The 21191-nt window shown below is 35.5% G+C and overlaps 1 protein-coding gene across 1 annotated transcript in view; it reads right to left on the bottom strand.

Annotated features, from left to right (window-relative positions):
• LOC122404513 (UNC93-like protein) overlaps positions 1 to 21191 on the bottom strand; it is a 79776-nt gene that overhangs the window by 51794 nt on the left and 6791 nt on the right. The window lies entirely within an intron of this gene.

Below are 21191 nucleotides of genomic sequence, written 5' to 3'. Positions count from 1 at the left end.
CAAATTATGACCAAACGATCGTCCTGACATGTATATCCGCGATAATGCAATTCTCTCGCGAGAAAGCGCTCGAGAAGCTTCGCCACCTGGCGGTAACATCGCGGTACTGCTACGGGCGAGGTATCGCGCGGGCCGAATATGCGCATGCGCGCGCAAGTAGACTGTCGTATACAGGGGTCGCGTGGTCTGCCAAACAGTCGTACGCATGAAATCTTTGCATATAAATATCATGTTAATAACGCGCTTCTGAGACATGCTACATAGCCTATGTCTGTCCTAGAGTATGCAGGAATAACGTGTCAAAATTTTAGGAAGATCGGTTCAATAGGTCTTGAGTTTTACGCGAACATAAAAATCGACTCTCTCTTTATATAATAGTATAGATTTACGTCGACTAAAAAGTAGACAAATTCAATGAAATATCTGTTTCACTTAAACCGTTGTTGTGTCTTGTAATTGTTGGATATTAGTTGGATAGAAAACTAGTTTATCGATGAATTAGCACCGAAATCGCGACATCCACGTCGGAATGTACGTATGTTTTTTTTTGTTTTGTATTGCGACGAGGCATGTTTGGGCGAGCCAACTCTGTCTCTAACTACACGTGTGTAAAGACCGCCATTAGTCGAGTATTATTAGCCAAGTGTATCGATATTGTATTTCAAATATAGACAATTATTTGTGGCATAGATCCCTGTGCACTAAATACTCCAACAGTAATTTTCAAGTGTATGATATCTCTTTGGTTTGGAGATAAAAACTGACGAGTTACATTCGACATAGGAATACAAAGGGTTAAGGGGGGAAACCACTTTTCTTTTTTTTATCTCTTTTTCAATGCTTGGGGTTTTCAGAATGACTCCCCTACGATATTAAAGTAATATTTTGAAATTATTTTTATAAATTTTAAATTTTTATAAATTATAATTATTTGAAACTCTTTTATTATCTCTACTGTAGTAAAATTTTCATATCAATGGAAAGTGTGTTGATCAAAATAACTACCTCGAAATACCACTCTTGAGTTTTCCCCAAACTCGATCAATTTTCATCCGATTCACTTCAAATTTTGTATGGTAATTATGGAATAATTAATTTCTTACACTGGTTCCTATTGTGGCTGTAATAATTAACATTTTCATACGAAATTTTTACGAGAAGTAGTTCAAGAAATGTACTTTCGAAATAGTAAACAATTTCCAGAAGTTTCATAGTTGTGCCCAAAAAAAAAAATTCTTGAAAATTGCCTTTATTTTCAGCCCCCCACAGTGGTTTCCCCCTTCAATCAATCTGAAATTCTAATTCTATATTTAGAAAAATCCAACGGTTTCCGGGAACAGGCGAGAAGTTAAGTTATATATGAAATTGTAATTAGTTTTTTTTTTTTTTTAAAGTCGACAGTTACAACGAATAATTGGTTCCCAAGATGCACGTTAAATTTCTGTGCGTGATTTATAGAGTATTATGTTCGCGACTGAGCATTATATAACCGCGCGGTTTGAAAAAAAAAAGAAAAACAAAAGTTCGAGAAATAATCAGACGGTTTAATGTAAATATAGTCGTTTCAATAAACATTGGAGGAGTAGGGTGAGTCACTCGCGTTACAGAACGGGAATAATTATTCGTCCAATGTTTATTAAAACGACTATATTTACATCAAACTGTCCTATTATTTCTCGTATTTTTGTTCTTTTTTTTCCAACCGTGTGGTTATATTTATAACTGTGTGTGCAATGTATAGAACAGTTCTAATATTTCGAAAAAAGTATTATAGCTAATATAGTTGGGAAAGTCGTTCACAGAGAAAGTGTGTATGTACGAATTATTGTCTAATTTGCATCCATAGTGCAGTATGATAATGTATCGAGTAGTCTTTAACTTTCATCTATTGCTGTACATCTGCACCTCGCCTTTGTACTGTAATTACATATTCATAATTTTTTTATATTCAATTGATTCTCTCGACTCATTTCTATGCAACTCCAGCGTAATAAACACGTGTTATTATGTCGAAATGGTCAGTTCAGTTCAATTTTTTAGAGATCCTCGAGAGAGCAAGCGAGGTTAGATCCAGAGAATCTGGAGCAAAAGTTTACCAACCTAGGATCCATAAAATTCAATGAAAAACCAATTCCAACGTTACGTTCGATGACTTCTAATCACAACTTAGCTTTGCATTTGATGATAAACGTAGACGACAAGTTTATTTATCATCTCTGTACTTTAAAAATATTAAATTCAAATCATATCTTGAACAAGCAAAACTAAAATATATTCGACTATACATATGTAGATTTCCATGACGTTTAAGCTAGCTTAAGTCTTGTTACTATCACGAATTGTACGAAACTGAGTCACATCTGATAACGATTCCTAGCAGCGCGAAAGTGTTAATTTTTACAAGAGGAATTTTCCATTAAAATTTACAGAAATATTTTAAATATACCGTCGAACTTTATGAAAACTTTATCATCGAGCCATTGTGGTGATTCTTATTCAACAGTCCAGCAATCCATTAAGTACTGTATAAAGACAAATGTTCCAAGCTATTTCGATTCTGTTTAGAAGAAAGCAGTGAATTGGCGATTAATGTTTCACGATTAAATCTTTGATCAACATTGGAACCACAATACGCTCGTACTGGTTTGTTCCTGGTATTTACCGATATATTATCGTGTTTTATAAATTAGAAAGGTTCTTCGACAATCTAAGAATGAGGTCCAATCGCGACAGCATTGGCTGGTCCGTAAGGTATTAACCCATTTGCATCGAGAAGTGGAATATTCCACGCACGACGTCGTCTAGACTGCGGAAAACTATAAATCATCGAAGAAGAGTCGTATTCTTTATTATTATAACTCTGCAACACGATTCTCTTTATAACATTTATTAAAAAATAAGTCCTTGACATCGACAGTTTGTGAAAATCGTTCCCAAATCGTGACCTAATTTTCATAGAAATTAATTTAAATTAACCAAGGAGAAAGACCTTTTAAATTCCACACGTGTCGATCGACTAGCATAATTACATAGTCTATTTCACTATGACGATGTCCGATCGAGCAATAAGTTATACTCGTGTGATCGTCGGGTTGCATATTGCCAGGGGCGCTTAAAAACCCGGAAAAAATCAAACGGAAAGAATATAACAAATAGTTGCAATTTATTAACATCCAACGCGTGGGAGTGGGAGGTATTAAAAAAGCAGTTAAAAAATGTCTGTGCGTAGAAATCGATGTACAAGAATTTTATACGATTTAGAAGCGAATTAAATCAATTAAAATTAATTTGCACTTGACTATGTTCTTAAACATTTTGATTTTTCGAAATAATTGGTACGATAACAATTTGTTCTGTTTGTTTAATAGCAGTGATAAGTAGCGCCATCTTTCGGTGAAGAATGAAGTCATATTTTAATTAACTAGAAATGCAAACAGATTTCTTTAAGATTTGAAAAATAGAATGAACATTTTTCAAAATTTGGATTTACAGAATTGTAATTTTCAGTTCGATGTATATCGAAATTATTAAAATCTGAGAGGAAGCCTCCAACGTAAATAATTACCATGATTCATCGGAGATGTATTCGCATAAAAAGTATATTTTAAAATTATCTTCATTTACCAGTACATTGCAATTCCTAGCGAATCGACAAGCTTCCCTTCCCCCTCCTTTAGTATTTAACGTGACTGCTTGTTAAGTTTTTCTTGGGCTAACATATTGCATATTAGTCGGCGCCGTCGTCGTCTGACTCGTTTCCGAGCGGAAAAATATTGCACCAACACACACCGACGGGCTATGGTATGTCTATAAAATCGTGCTATACAATTTTAATCTCGATGCTCATAATAAACGAAGGCATACCTTCTTTTCTTTTTTCGAGGAAAAGGATAACATAACTTTTCATCGGCGAATAGCTCGACGCCGCTGATATCAGCAAACGAAGCTAATTGCGTTTATTATTTTTACTCAAAGCGTATCTAAATAGACCACTGCAAAGTTAATTTAGACGCTGAAAATATATTTGAGTTTTCTTTGATGCTATGTGCTACGATATTTATCAACAAAATTTCAATAAATTTTCATAGTGACGAATACTGTTCCCAAAATTTATTTCTACGCTGAACGTAAGAGACAGAAGTTTCCTCTATTAACCCCTTAACGCCCATATTTTTCGGGTTAACCAAGAATAATCAGTTTTCTTTATTGGATTTGCTTCTAAAAATGTGGTTTCCGTAAATTACAATGTTGTATCCAACGTATAATTTGAAGGAAAACAAATATTATCATCCCTTAAACCATTAGATTAAATAAATATCGTCTTTCAAAGCAGTCAGACTCGGGCATGAACGTTAAGGGGTTAAAAGGAGTTTATGGATTCTCGTTTACGAAGCTAGTTTACAAAAATAACATTTACCTATATGTATACTCGGTGGAAAAAAAAATCTTATTTCGCTACTAAGTGAGAATTGTCCACTAAAAAAAAAAAATTGCAAGATAAGGCAATTGAATAATCGGCGTCACTCTGCTCAAGATAGTGTATATGTATTTTAATATGACCATTTAACACGTCACCTGCCATGCCAAACACCTCCAATTGTCCACAAAAACGAAACTTTGTTTTTAGATACTAGAAAACTAGCATTCCCACGATTTGAAATTGAACTTATTTTTTACAGCCTCGTTAAAATTCAAGAGTCTTATCTAGATTTATTTTCTTTGATATGTAATCCTAAAAATGACATTCTTTAGCTCCTCGGGGAAAAGTCATGTCACCCTTTCCCAAAGATGATCAGCCAACCTTGGGAAAAATTTTAATGGGGGATTCTAGAGGCCAAAATAAGACGAAAATCAAGGATACTAATTTGTTGATTGGGACTTCCTTACAAAGTTATAGAAACATTTCCGACCACACGGTATAGTTTCGGTAAAGAATTTTTTTTCTCGAAACTGGATAGGAATTCGGGGGTGTGTCTATTCACCAAAAATTATTGTAATTAACCCCTGAAACTAAATGTAATTTTTTTAGAACGATTTGAAATTTTTTAATTTTGTCGACAAATTTCACACCGTCCCGATTTTTTTTCTCGAAACTGGGTAGGATTTCGGGGGTGTGTCTATTCACCAAAAATTATTGTAATTGACCCCTGAAACCGAAAATAATTTTTTCAGAACGATTTGAAATTTTTTTTTTCACCAAAAAATTTAGGCACCTTAAAAATCCTGAAGAAATTAAAATAATTGAATTTAATAAAGGAATATCATAAGGATTAAATATTAAAATATTTTTGGGAGGTCAAATATTACCAATTTCAATATTTGGAGAATACCCCCTTTCGATTTTTCTTAGAAATTCCTTTTTGATTTTTAATAATTTTGTTTGAGGCGCTACAGAAAAGTTGTCTAATACTTTTTTATAGGTATCTATGAGCTCCACTTCAGAAAAAAGTTTCATTGAGATATATTCACTATTGTAAGAGCTATGGCTGTTTGAAAATTGGATCATTCTTGTGGGGTTTGTCTCACTTTACAGGGTGAAGGAGTAACATTTCGAATATTTTTGGAATTTCTACATATTCTTCATCGAAATACGCGTTGTTTGCTTTTTGAAACATTAAAATCGTCCAATCCGTTCAGAAGTTATGACATTTTAAAGATTCGCATGAAATTTCAGGGAAGCATAACATTAGATTTTCGGTAAGGAATTTTTTTCTCGAAAATGGTTAGAATATCGGGGGTATGTCTATTCACCAAAAATGATTGTAATTGACCTCTGTAACCAAAAATAATTTTTCCAGAACGATTTGAAATATTTGAATTTCGTCGAAAATTGGTCTACATATTAGAATTTTTTTTCTCGAAAATGCGTAAGAATTCGGGGGTATGTCTAATCGTCAAAAATGATTGCAATTGACCCCTGCAACCGAAAATAATTTTTCCAGAACGATTTGAAATATTTTAATTTCGCCGAAAAATTGGTCTACCTTTTCGAATTTTTTTCTCGAAAACACGCAGGATTTCGGGGGTATATTTAATCACCAAAAATGATTATAATTGATCCCAGCAACCGAAAATAATTTTTCCGTGAACGATTTGAAATTTTCTAATTTAATTTTTTAATAACTTTTTAACGAAGCCTCGATCAAAAAATTGATATTTTTGATTTTCGTTTTATTTTGGCCTCTAGAATGTCCCATTAAAATTTTTCCCAGAGGATTTCACCTTTCGTAGTTTTCTTTTTATTTCGATTAGAAGTTCTATCATTCTTATTGAGAAGCCCGTTACTTTTTGGGCAAATAAAGCATCAACGTGGAGGTTATTAAATAAAAATACGTCGGTTATAACGGACCGTTCATTGGTATGAGGGGGCGCGCGGAGACCTCGTCACGAATCGCGAGTTAAAGAGAATCCTTTCTTTTATTTGGAAAGGCCTTATTGAAGCGTTCGCGAAGCACGTTCCAGTTGCGCTTGTAAATTCGTTTGTCGTCGATGTAATCGATGGGAATGCGTGACCGGGCGCACAATGCCGTGACACGTGTCGCACGGCGTGCATCGCAATTAACCGGCGCTCGCAATACCTTCACCTCCTTCGTCGCTCTTTTCTTGCAACCCACCACCCCACCACCATCACCTCCAAATCTCTGATTTTATTGGCAGCGTTTCTCAAACTACTTTCTTCCGCGCCAATCCACCGTACGCGATGCACAGTGGGCCAAGTAAACCTCCGAAAACCACCCGAAAGTTCAGAAAACGAGAGCTCTGTTAATCACGAGCTCTGTTAATTTTATAGTAATTTAAACAATTTCAATCGAATCAAACCAGATCTAATACAATTTCACAACCGTAAATACAACTTTCGAAACGACACAACACTTTACTGTATTTTACAACGCGACACAAAGTCCCAACTTTGACAATTTCATTAGTCATGCATCCCAGACCCGACTATCCGATTAATAAATATTTGTAAGGTTTTGAAGACTACTTGGAATATACTTCAATTTCATTTTGCAATTTTTTTTGTTTCAAAGAAAATGCAAAATGGCGGAGATACAGCATGATTTGCTAGAAGACGTCTTCTAAAACGGTGCACACTCTAGTTTTTTATTATCTGAATCTGCTAAGCATCGAAATATGATTAGTAGACTGCGGATGTTTATGCATTTATGGGAAATTTGTCACAGTTAATCTCGAACAGAGAAACCAGAAACGCGATCGTGCGACTAATTAAATTTTTGTATCTTTTTTTTCGAACTATTTCGTGGTTTGTTCACACTTTTATTAATTAAAAAAATTCACCGAAACACTTCCAAGTGTGTGCAATTTAGCGCTACTAAACTAATCGTACAGTAAAGCTACGTTAATGCAAACTTTCTATTGTTCGATTAAATTTCAAAATGATCCATCCCCGCCGCTCGATGTCTCAAGTTCAACGAAACGTGATCTCCACAGACAAGGAAATAGAAAAAGCGTAATAGACACAGTAAAAAAAGTATGCAACAAATTTCGCTTTCTGCAGAGCGTTAGAAAAATTTTCATATCAAAACAGGTCCAAACACCGCTCAAACAGAGCTGGTTTTACGTATTAGCAATCAATCTAACGCAGGTAACGAAACCAAGACGCACGTACGATTGTTTCAAATTACATACATGAAACGTTACACGATTTGCGTCATGTTTGGACTCACTTTACACGGAAGAATCTCAGCAATCCACTGACACTACCTTCGCAAAGGTACAGAGAAAATGTACAGTATGTATCAGTAAAAATTATACCCATCAGGTTTGTCTAAATCAAATTCTTTTTCTCGTCACTCGAGATGAAATAATTGTTACGTAAATAGTTTAACCCCAGATAAAAGATTGATTAACAAACTGAGTAGAATTGGAAGCTGCTCGAAGCAATTTTTCAAGTCTCTCGTCACTCGAGATGACCTGAAATAATTGTTACGCGAATAGTTTAATCCCGCATAAAAGATTGATTAACAAACTGAGTAGAATTGTAAGCTGAAAATATTTTAGAACCGTTTATCTGTTCCTTTTCAAAGTAATTCCCACGTTCGACCAAGAAACACATGGTTTTCTCATTCGGAAAGTCGTTTCCCACGAAGTGTGTATATATAAAACTATCGTAAACAAAACTATTAACTAGCAACGACGGCAAATAAAAGAAACACATGATCGACACTTACGTATTAACTTTCACTTCTTACTGTCGCCTCTTTTAAAAGTATCACATTTTTACAATTCCATTTTATAATTTTCCTCGCCACAACTTCGTTGAAGTGTTTCACTCTTATAGTTTTCTTGGTAGTTTTAAAGTGTTTTGAGTTAGCAACGCTTTCGATACCTTCCTGGCAGTGTACAAGAAATTTTATACCGTGTTCCGCGAGTAAACGTGTTTGGTTTTCTAACATTTACATAAAAGTTTCTCTGGATGACAAACGTCTTCGATATACAGGAATCTACGCCACCCACTTTAACCTATTTAGAACAGGGTCACGAGAAAAATGCCATTTACAAGGAATAGTTCAAGATAAGAATAGAAAATTCTGTTTCAAATGTGAAAAATAAATGTTTGGAAGAATGTACGTAAATTGCTCGAAGATAAAGCTTGATACGATTTATTTTATGATTTTATCCGATTAAAAATATTATTCCAGAAATCTGAGAAAATGAAAAACTAATGTCAACTGTCTCTAGTTAGTATCTAATTTGTCTAGAACATTGCTTCTTTATAGAAAGGAAAATTGCCCCAACACCGACATTACCGATTTTATCCGATTGAAAATATTATTCCAGAAATCTGAGAAAATGAAAGACTAATGTCAACTGTCTCTAGTTAGTATCTAATTTGTCTAGAACATTGCTTCTTTATAGAAAGGAAAATTGCCCCAACACCGACATTACCGATTTTATCCGATTGAAAATATTATTCCAGAAATCTGAGAAAATGAAAAACTAATGTCAACTGTCTCTAGTTAGTATCTAATTTGTCTAGAACATTGCTTCTTTATAGAAAGGAAAATTGCCCCAACACCGACATTACCGATTTTATCCGATTGAAAATATTATTCCAGAAATCTGAGAATATAAAAAACGAATGTCAACTGTCTCTAGTTAGTATCTAATTTGTCTAGAACATTGCTTCTTTATAGAAAGGAAAATTGCTCCAACACCGACATTACCGATTTTATCCGATTGAAAATATTATTCCAGAAATCTGAGAAAATGAAAAACTAATGTCAACTGTCTCTAGTTAGTATCTCATTTGTCTAGAACATTGCTTCTTTATAGAAAGGAAAATTGCCCCAACACCGACATTACCGATTTTATCCGATTGAAAATATTATTCCAGAAATCTGAGAAAATGAAAGACTAATGTCAACTGTCTCTAGTTAGTATCTAATTTGTCTAGAACATTGCTTCTTTATAGAAAGGAAAATTGCCCCAACACCGACATTACCGATTTTATCCGATTGAAAATATTATTCCAGAAATCTGAGAATATAAAAAACGAATGTCAACTGTCTCTAGTTAGTATCTAATTTGTCTAGAACATTGCTTCTTTATAGAAAGGAAAATTGCTCCAACACCGACATTACCGATTTTATCCGATTGAAAATATTATTCCAGAAATCTGAGAAAATGAAAAACTAATGTCAACTGTCTCTAGTTAGTATCTAATTTGTCTAGAACATTGCTTCTTTATAGAAAGGAAAATTGCCCCAACACCGACATTACCGATTTTATCCGATTGAAAATATTATTCCAGAAATCTGAGAATATAAAAAACGAATGTCAACTGTCTCTAGTTAGTATCTAATTTGTCTAGAACATTGCTTCTTTATAGAAAGGAAAATTGCTCCAACACCGACATTACCGATTTTATCCGATTGAAAATATTATTCCAGAAATCTGAGAAAATGAAAAACTAATGTCAACTGTCTCTAGTTAGTATCTCATTTGTCTAGAACATTGCTTCTTTATAGAAAGGAAAATTGCTCCAACACCGACATTACCGATTTTATCCGATTGAAAATATTATTCCAGAAATCTGAGAAAATGAAAAACTAATGTCAACTGTCTCTAGTTAGTATCTCATTTGTCTAGAACATTGCTTCTTTATAGAAAGGAAAATTGCCCCAACACCGACATTACCGATTTTATCCGATTGAAAATATTATTCCAGAAATCTGAGAATATAAAAAACTAATGTCAGCTGTCTCTAGTTAGTATCTAATTTGTCTAGAACATTGCTTCTTTATAGAAAGGAAAATTGCCCCAACATCGACATTACTTCGATTTCATCCAGTCACTAAAGATTTTCTAGTTTTCTATTGTTCGTAGCAAACAAGACTTTCACGTTGAGTTTAAATTTACCAAGGAAATAATATCTACATTTTCACCCTGCATTTGAGTCAGAATTTTAATAAATATAATTTTTATAACGAGAGCTCTGAACTATGAATTAAAATCTTTTTTCTCTGTGAATAAACCACTGCATTTTTCTTTGCTTCTTGTTACATTACTGTCCCAAATCACTAGACCAGATAGTGACTATACTTTTATTTCCCTACGTGGTTAATATCGCGGGAAAAATTTGATTCTCAACGAATCGAAAAATTGTTTTAGTAGTCACAACCGAATGGACGAAAGTTGTATTGACACTTTGTTTCTGTAGTGGATACTTGGGGAAAGCGCTAAGAAAGTAGGCGGCATTGCATGTTTTGTAGAACGAACTCTTTCGTTCGATGAGTAAAAGGTTAAATGATAACAGAAGTAAACGAGTATCTCGATTTCAAGAATCGTCGAATACTTTTCGATGGGAAAACCGGTCCGCGGACCGTGTTTTATTAAGAGCAACATCGTCGATAATGGCCAATTTCACGTTTTCCGAGTGCAATTACCTCGATATGTAATACGAAACACAAAAAATTAAGTATTACGATCAAAATATGTATATTGAGATACGTAATCTTTAGATATCGTGACACACGAATCGACCATCAACATCCACGCGTGTAAACAATAATGCAAGGATATGTGAAGAACCATCTTTTCAAAACGATCGAACAACAATCCCCCTTTTCGTTACGTTTTGAAATACTACATAAACGAAGACGTGTGTTGCAAAGAGTATCCCAAATGCGTAGTTCGAAACAATTAAATTGTCGTAATCGCATCAGGTTGCTAACAGAGGATGTTTTCTCTTCTTACAGAGCATGCATTCGATATAAAACGCGTATCCAAAAGTATCTGGGCAGTGAAAAAGGCAAGATCCGCGTAAGAACGATGTAAACGTATGGAAGAACCATCTTTTCAAAACGATCGAACAACAACGATCCACCTTTTCGTTATGTTTTGAAATACTCCATGAACGAAGACATGTGTTGCAAAGAGTATCCCAAAATTGTGTAGTTCGAAACAATTAAATTGTCGTAATCGCATCAGGTTGCTAACAGAGGATGTTTCCTTTTCTTGCAGAGCATGCATTCGATATAAAACGCGTATCCAAAAGTATCTGGCCTTTTTCAGTGAAAAAGGCAAGATCCGCGTAAGAACGATGTAAACGTATGCAAGAACCATCTTTTCAAAACGATCAAACAACAACGATCCACCTTTTCGTTATGTTTTGAAATACTCCATAAACGAAGACGTGTGTTGCAAAGAGTATCCCAAATGCGTAGTTCGAAACAATTAAATTGTCGTAATCGCATCAGGTTGCCAACGGAGGATGTTTCCTTTTCTTACAGAGCATGCATTCGATATAAAACGCGTATCCAAAAGTATCTGGCCGGTGAAAAAGGCAAGATCCGCGTAAGATCGATATAAACGTATGGAAGAACCATATTTTAAAACGATCGAACAACAATCCCCCTTTTCGTTACGTTTTGAAATACTCCATAAACGAAGCGTGTGTTGCAAAGAGTATCCCAAATGCGTAGTTCGAAACAATTAAATTGTCGTAATCGCATCAGGTTGCTAACAGAGGATGTTTCCTTTTCTTACAGAGCATGCATTTGATATAAAACGCTTATCCAAAAGTATCTGGCCAGTGAAAAAGGCAAGATCCGCGTAAGAACGATGTAAACGTATGGAAGAACCATATTTTAAAACGATCGAGTCGCAGATATCGCCGTACGAACACGATCGAGGAATAAATGAACCTTGGTTTCATTCCGATCGTTCATCAAGATCGGATTATCGCGTGGAAGGCTATCCGCTCGGTTAATAAATAACGAAAAAACAGCAACAGGGTTTTAAACAAACACTCCGCCATCGTGTTGGAAAGTCGAGTTTTATTATATCCCCCGCGATTAAAGCGACAAATGGTTTCCGCGACGTTTTCCTCGACGTGGCCGTGCATTTTTCTGTTTCCCTTTTCTTCTATATCGCAGAAGACAAAGCTGCATGAAAAGCAGGACAAAAACACATAGTAATCTTTCTGTTGCGTAACAAGAGTACCGCCGTACCAAGCAAGTGCACGATACGAGAATTCTTCGTTTCGTTCTTCGAGGAAACCGCGCTCGAAAGAGAAAACGTGTGGGAATTGTTTTTCCGTTCGAACGCGAGTTTCGTGCGACGGATGTCGAACTGTCGAACCACAGGAAGCGTAAAACAATTTGATAAATTTGAAATTTCTATCGCGATCGATGGTGCAAAATTCCATGCACGTTTCTGTCCATTTCTGATCGCGAAACAAACGATGCAACTTTTATCAATTACACATGAAACGATGAATTAAAATATGTAGTACACCCCCTAAAGAAAATTTTCTATTAGCATCGAAGAATATCCAGGATTTGTTTTAGCGCAGTATGATCGAAACAAAGATGTAAATTTAAAATTGTAAAACTTGTTATGAGTCATGCAATAGTGGCACGTGGAATTCTTAAATCTATCGAAATACACAATAGATTTCCTCGTAGAACAGTTTTCTATTATGATTACAGATATTTATAATTGAAACCAATTTAATGTATCCTATATATTTTTCATTTATTTTTATTGTAGACTTTATTTGATAAATAAGAAGAAAAAACGCAAGATGTGCATAAAACATGTGAGGTTCAGGAAACAAGACTGTTTTACGAGCCAACCGAACGGTTGTCCGCGAAAGAAATTTTACACCGCGATTATATAAAGTTTTTCTACGCATTGATTGCAGCCTGTGTGTGCCAAAGGTATGAAATTGTTGTCGAGAAGCTTTTATCAGACACACGACAATGACACGTGCAACTTTAGGATGTCCCAAACTAAGTGGCATATCCAAGAAAGAGGTTATTAAAGAGCTTATACGCAATATTGCGGAATTGTTCTCTAATGGGCATACGACAGCAGTAACGTTACTGAATTATTGATTATTACTGTTTGATCTTCGCGTTTGAATTTTACGATTTCCCAATGAAACGCACTTCTTCGCTGTAAAAATTTTATTATTCCCACTACGACACAAAAGTGGTATCTTTTCGAATCATTACGGTCGCTTTTCACAAACGCTACGAGTAATAAAAAGTTATCAAAATAAATCCGAACCGTGAAATACAATTTTTTTTTTTCGCCATGATTTTCGATAAAATCGACAAATAAAAAATAAATAGGACAGTTGTATTTTCCTTTCAAAATCGAAATGTAGTAATTATTTTCCCTGGAAATGGCCGTTCGATATATTTGAGCCGTTTATTTTAAAAGTGGCCTAAGTCCATTCATCTTCAAATCGAGATCAATGAATTTAAAAATATACGTATAGGATACTAATGAATCATACCGCTTAAGTGTATCCAAGGGTGTTAAATTTATAGTTCCTATTGAAATAGTGGCAATTATTAAGCGAATAATACGCGTTTTCTTATCAAGAATGGAGTTAGGCCACTTTCAAAATAAACGGCTCGTTTAAAGTTTTCAAAACGAATAGTCATCTGTTTCTCGATTCTATATTTTTATAATATGCAAAATTGTTACCAATTTTTTCGAATTCGCGTTCACCGTGTAACGATTTTCGGCGAAATCGCGAAATACCGCTGACGTCGGAAGAAATTTGATATCATCGCGGTTACATAATAGGCGATAATTTATACGCGTGTCCCGCGTGTCTAATTAACGCCGAAGGTGATACACCAATTATGAAATTTTAAAGATTTAGGCGTCAACAACGCGACGTAATGATCCCTACGAGTCGAAGGATCTTTGATCTCTGAAAAATTGGCGGATTCGACGGACGTATGCGTAATTAAGCATGCCTCGACGCGTTTAAATATACGTAAACACATTCCCACTTTAATATTAGTAACACAGAAACACGGTTCGCGTGACCCTGACTTACTTGAAGCACGGTTTGGCCACCAAAGTGCAGTACCACGAACAGAATACCCACCCTAACCAGTTTCCAACGACCTTCAACTCTGCTTTAACCGCGAATCTCGTTGTACTATTTCTCCTCCTCGTGCAAACAAACGGACGATACACGAGCACGTATCGATTCCGTAGGTACCATCGACTGCTATCGATAATTTTATTTCGTAACGATGGTTCCCTGTCGCGGTTAGCAAATTCTTCGGTTTCGCAGTTCTCGATCGCGCGTTTAAGCTTAATTGCTCCGACCATGTTTCGAGCTGTTACAGACGAATTACGCGACCAACTTCCCTAACAATTCTTCCACTATTATCGTTAGCATTTATGCCTCGTTTCCGTCCTCGATCCTTTCAATTTTCTACTGTAAAACGCTGCAAAATATTTCTTTTAAGTTTTTTATGTAGAGTTTTTTTACGTCGCATCAACATCGTGGTCATTAGCGACGTGTTGCTGTGTTGGTCTTAGATTTTGTGGTATAGGTTGGTTTCGTTGAGAAATTCGATGGTGTTTCTTGTATGTTCTTCAGACGTAAGGGCTGTGTTAGAGTTGATTTTATATTTGAGTCGTTGGGTAGAAAATATTTCTTATTTTTGTCAACCGTTCACGCTCTGTCGATATTTTACATTTTTCTACCATTTTACGCAAAATTACGCGCTCATAAAGCAACATAATACTTATTAACTACAACATAATAATACAACTAATACAACATATCGCTTTCAACTTGGATTTCTCTGCCTGGCCTCTCAATTTTAACCAACATCATTCGAGCAAACGGATATAAATGTTTATAGATATGTAACTGTAATAATTTTATATATTGAATAAATAAGAATATCTATGAAAATTTGAAATGCAAGCAGACCATCGTAACGAAACAGAGAATTTTTCAAAGTTAGTGTCATCACGACCTAAATTTTCTCCACGACTGTAATTCCACGTGATCGTTGCCAAGGAAAGGAAAGAAAGGGACAGTCGATCCCAAAATTCGAAATTAATCAGCAGGTTCACTAACTGACAAACTTTTTTCCCCATTCCGGGAATTTTTATAAAAATCGCATCCAAGCACATTCTCAAAATGCAATAAAATCCATCGTAACGAAACAGAATTTTTCAAAGTTAGTGTCGCGACCTACTAAATTTTCTCCACGACTGTAATTTTACGTAATCGTTGCCAAGGGAAGGAAAAAAAGGGACGGTCGTTCACGAAAATTCGAAATTAATCGGATTCGTTTTGTCACCAACTGACAAACTTTGTTTCGATTCCGGGAATTTGTATAAATAATCGCATTCAAGCACATTCTCAGAATGCAATAAAATAAGCTGATCGTTTGTTCCTCATTATCGGCCGTCCGGGAAACCAGCTGGTGCTAATAACTGCTTGGAAAAGGATTTTCTGCGTGCTTCGACTCCGTGCATTACGTACGAAGTCGATGGTAACAAAACGTTATCAACGAGGGAATAAACATAGCCGGAGAAGCGTGCACAGACTTGAAATTAATTGGACTGCGAACTTGCACCGCGACGGGGGGTCAAGGTTCGATAAATGGCTTGGCTGGCATTCAAAATTTCCCACCGTTTCCTACAGTCTCGGTTTTTTTCTGTTCTCGAAAGAAAAATACTCGGTACTACCATGTGAATGCACTTTGAATGTTACGCGCGCGGAGTTTCGTTCGAACGTGAAATGGTCGATTATATCGTGTATGATATTTTCCCTTTAATATCTAAATTCAATGGTTTGTACAGAAAGCTGGCTCGAACGTAACTAAATTATTATTAACAAACGATTAACTAATAAAATGAACAACTTCTAAATACATACTTCACGCGAAACACACAAATATACAAATGCCTTCGATCGAAACTCTCACATAATATAACCGCATTCATTCATTACAAACCTAAAGGTTGCTTACAATCGTGCTATCAAGAATGTATTTTAGAAACACGAAACGGTTGCAGATCACTGATATTTTAAATGATTCAATTTACTGTAATATTTTTTGTTTTCTAGTCGATGATGTACTGCAATTGCAAAAGCTCAAGTTCGTTCGAACGTGAAATGGTCGATTATATCGTGCTATCAAGAATGTATTTTAGAAACACAACACAGTTGCTGATTACTGATATTTTAAATGATTCAATTTACTGTAATATTTTTTGTTTCCTGGTCGATGATGTACTGCAATTGCAAAAGCTCGGGCAGTAATAGAACGTAAATAACTAATTAGAACGAGGGATACAAGAAAGTGGAAGTAAACTAGCTGACTATACGGTGAGAACAAATTCGACGAGACGGGAGAAAATAAATTACGAGTAAAAATTAGGCTAGAAAATCTGAATCTATCAAAATCATCTGAAGACCACACAGAGTCTTCTTCTTGTTTCTTAATTTCTTCTTTTCTTCTTAGTTTCTTCTTTTTATTTAAGAAAAGAAATTAACTAGTCGCGATCTAAGTTCTTCTGTACGAACGTTGTTTGATTTTTCCTTTATTTTTTAACCACGACAGCGTACAGGATACTCAATTGGAGAAACGACCGTGGAAAGTCACGAACCGCGTGATATCGGCGAGGCAATAATTTGTCTGCTGGTGGCAAGCTGTTTTTGAAAATCTTTGCGTTTGTTTTGCAACGGTACGTGGTCGCCCGTATACACCGTTGCAAATACGCGTAAATGTGACCCGAATGATGCAAGAGCTTCAGGTGCGTTATATTGTTGGTGGCGTTTAAACAATACCGTCCGCGTCCAAAGGCGCTTGGGTAGACGAATGATCGACGATAGAGTGGCCAACGATCGACAAAGATCCATGCAAAGCCGTTCTATAGGGTTATACAAATCGAGTGTCGCATATTTCCATTGAAATAAAACACAAACTGTTTGAGATATTTGTGTTTTTTTAATAATTCAAAAACGAAGCCACATCTGACATTTTTGCAAAGGAAATTGTTGTTCAAAATCGTCTCAGCTATTTCAAATCGTTCTGGAAAAATTATTTTTGGTTACAGAGGTCAATTACAATTACTTTTGTAGAATACACATACCCCCGAAATCCTAACCATTTTCGAGAAAAAAATTCGGATAGGTAGACCAATTTTTCAGCGAAATTAAAAAATTTCAAATCGTTCTGGAAAAATTATTTTTGGTTACAGAGGTCAATTACAATCACTTTTGTAGAATACACATACCCCCGAAATCCTAACCATTTTCGAGAAAAAAATTCCTTACCGAAAATCTAATGTTATGCTTCCCTGAAATTTCATGCGAGTCTTTAAAATGTCATAACTTCTGAACAGATTGGACGATTTTAATGTTTCAAAAAGCAAACTACGCGTATTTTGATGAAGAATATATAGAAATTCCAAAAATATTCTAAATGTTACTCCTTCACCCCGTAAAGTGAGAAAAACCCTACAAGAATGATCTCATTTTTCAAACAGCCATAACTCCTACAATAGTGAATGTATCTCAATGAAACTTTTTTTTGAAGTGGATCTCATAGGTACCTATAAAAAAGTATTAGACAACTTTTCTGTACGACGTCAAACAAAATTACTAAAAATCACAAACAAATTTAAAAAAATAATCGACAAGGGGATTTGTGCCTAATATTTTGGCGAAATTAAAATATTTCCTATCGTTCTGGAAAAATTATTTTCGGTTACGGGGGTCAATTACAATCATTTTTGGTGAATACACATATCCCCGAAATCCTACGCACTTTCGAGAAAAAAATTCGAATAGGTAGACAAATTTTTCGGTGAAATTAAAATATTTCAAATCGTTCTAAAAAAATTATCTTTAATTGCAGGAGTCAATTACAATTATTTTTGGTGAATAGATATACCCCCGAAATCCTACTCACTTTCGAGAAAAAAATTCGAGGAGATATGAAATTTTTCGACGGAAAAAAAAAGTTTCCTATCGTTCTGGAAAAATTATTTTCGGTTGTGGGGGTCAATTACAATCATTTTTGGTGAATAGACATATCCCCGAAATCTTACCCACTTCCGAGAAAAAAATTCAGGAAGGTGGATAAATTTTTCAGCGAAAAAGAGAATTTCAAATCGTTTTGAAAAAATTGTTTTCCGTTGCGGGGGTCAAATATAATCATTTTTGGTGAATAGACATACCTTCGAAATCCGGCGCATTTTCGAGAAAAAAATTCGAAAAGGTAGACCAATTTTTCGGCGAAATTAAAATATTTCAAATCGTTCTGGAAAAATTATTTTTGCTTACAGAGGTCAATTACAATCACTTTTGTAGAATACACATACCCCCGATATCCTAACCATTTTCGAGAAAAAAATTCCTTACCGAAAATCTAATTTTCTCTGCATGCAAATCTTTAAGACATCATAACTTCTGAACGGATTGGACGATTTTAATGTTTAAAAATGCAAACAACGCGTATTTTAGTGGAGAATACGTAAACAAAGCTTTACGAGGTTTCGAAACAAACTTTTTTCGAATGATATTTTTACAGAGATCAAATAAAATATTTCGCCGATAAGTGAAAACGAATTTTGAGAAATGTCCTCGATAGAGACAATGAAAAATTGACCCTTTCATGCTGAATGATAAAAAAAATGCGAAAATGAACCACGTTCGCGTCGAAAATGGCGTCTTATCTGAATGGCACTCCGCGTACCGCATTCCAAAAGGTATATGCAAGTCCGTTTCGCGGCGAACGCCTTTATTGGCGCATCGAAATAAATGTACGCGCATATTCAAGGCATCCATACGGCAAGGTGTGCCATATTCCGGATATGTCAGGTCCGCGAGCCAAAAATAGTCTCGTTCTGAGGACTCTGCCGCGTGGAAAAGCCACGGGAATCGGTGTGTTTTCGGTCGAGGAATCTGTCACTCGCAGCACGCGAGGCGGCACACCTTGCAAGACACCCTGTATGTATATACGCCGGATTAGAAAGTCTTCGGAACGATCGAATCGTAAATGCTTCAATCGTTTCACAACGAAATGCTCCAACGCGCAGGCGTACACCGTCTACTATGCAGCCTCTATCCTATCCAGCCTTGGAGTTACGCTCTCGTAATGCACCGATCATCTTTCGACGAAAGTACTGTTGCAGAAACGCAACGAACCACAACAGACCTCGACGCGTGAGCTCGTTACTTATCGATCGATTCGACAATTTTCGAAATTTCAGACATTTTCTCTCATCGTGTATCATCTCCATTCATCGAGCAAGTAGAGGAAAACAAACCCACAGATTCCAAATCCAAGGGCTACAGAATTGTTTACAATTATTTTTCGATCTATACGAACCGATTACACTAGAATTTTGATAATAATTTTTGCGTTCACTTGCAAACCACTAACGAATGCAAAAGTTATCTAACTCGAATAAACAAACAACAGATATGGAGACTATGATATTTGGATGCTCCATTGCCCTCGTTGGAAAATTCTGTGTGATCATCAAACTTAAAAATAAAGAAAAGCCTTTGTGTTTTGGTAATTCGTCGAGTCTCTACCCACTGCTTAAATTTGCTTCTACCTTGTACCAATTGGTTTAATTTTAATTTTATGGTACTTTTTAACGAGCGTCTTGATCGACCTGCACGTAATATAAAACTTGTTTCCATTTCAGCACGTATTTAAATAACGTTAAATAACGTTAGTTAGTTAGTCAGTTTGTCAGTTAGTAAGTTAGTTTGCAGTTAGTTAGTTAGTTTGTTCGTTTGCAGTTGGTTAGCTAGTTTGCCAGTTAGTTAGCTAGTTTGCAGTTAGATAGATTGCAGTTATAGTTGGTATAGGTGGTAGCATGTATTCATTAAAATGCAAAAAATTCAAACGTAAACACCAAATACCAAACGGGTAATAGCTCGATATTGCTATTATGCATATCTACGTATCGGGGAACAATTTTGCTATTTGTTCGAAAATCCTGTATGTCCACCATTTCGATCATCAAACTCAAAAACAAAGAAAAGCCTTTGTGTTTTGGTAATTCTTCGAGTCTCTACCCACTGCTTAAATTTGCTTCTACCTTGTACCAATTGGTTTAATTTTAATTTTATGGTACTTTTTAACGAGCGTCTTGATCGACCTGCACGTAATATAAAACTTGTTTCCATTTCAGCACGTATTTAAATAACGTTAAATAACGTTAGTTAGTTAGTCTGCAGTTAGTTAGTCTGTTTGTCAGTTAGTAAGTTAGTTTGCAGTTAGTTAGTTAGTTTGTTCGTTTGCAGTTGGTTAGCTAGTTTGCCAGTTAGTTAGCTAGTTTGTAGTTAGTTAGATAGATTGCAGTTATAGTTGGTATAGGTGGTAGCATGTATTCATTAAAATGCATAAAATTCAAACGTAAACACCAAATACCAAACGGGTAATAGCTCGATATTGCTATTATGCATATCTACGTATCGGAGAACAATTTTGCTATTTGTTCGAAAATCCTGTATGTCCACCATTTTAATCATCAAACTAAAAAACAAAGAAAAGCCTTTGTGTTTTGGTAATTCTTCGAGTCTCTACCCACTGCTTAAATTTGCTTCTAGCTTGTACCAATTGGTTTAATTTTAATTTTATGGTACTTTTTAACGAGCATCTTGATCGACCTGCGCGTAATATAAAACTTGTTGTTTATGTTTCGCTCGTAAATCGTAAATCTGTTTAAACTATCAGTGGAGATTGCACGGTGGGGTCGAGCAACCATACTCGAGGTGAAGGCACCGATGTAAACACCGATGTAGCCACGGAAATGAAAATAAAGTGAATAATCAAAGAACTAGGGGCGTACAGGAACGAAAAACTCGAACAGCAAAATTGTTCCCCGATACGTAGATATGCACAGTAGCAATATGAAGCTATTAC

The sequence above is a fragment of the Colletes gigas genome, unplaced genomic scaffold, assembly GCF_013123115.1.
Source record: "Colletes gigas isolate AHSC1104 unplaced genomic scaffold, ASM1312311v1 Colletes_gigas_Sc00003, whole genome shotgun sequence".
In the NCBI taxonomy this organism is placed as follows: domain Eukaryota; kingdom Metazoa; phylum Arthropoda; class Insecta; order Hymenoptera; family Colletidae; genus Colletes; species Colletes gigas.
This window is presented reverse-complemented; position numbering and strand designations above follow the sequence as displayed.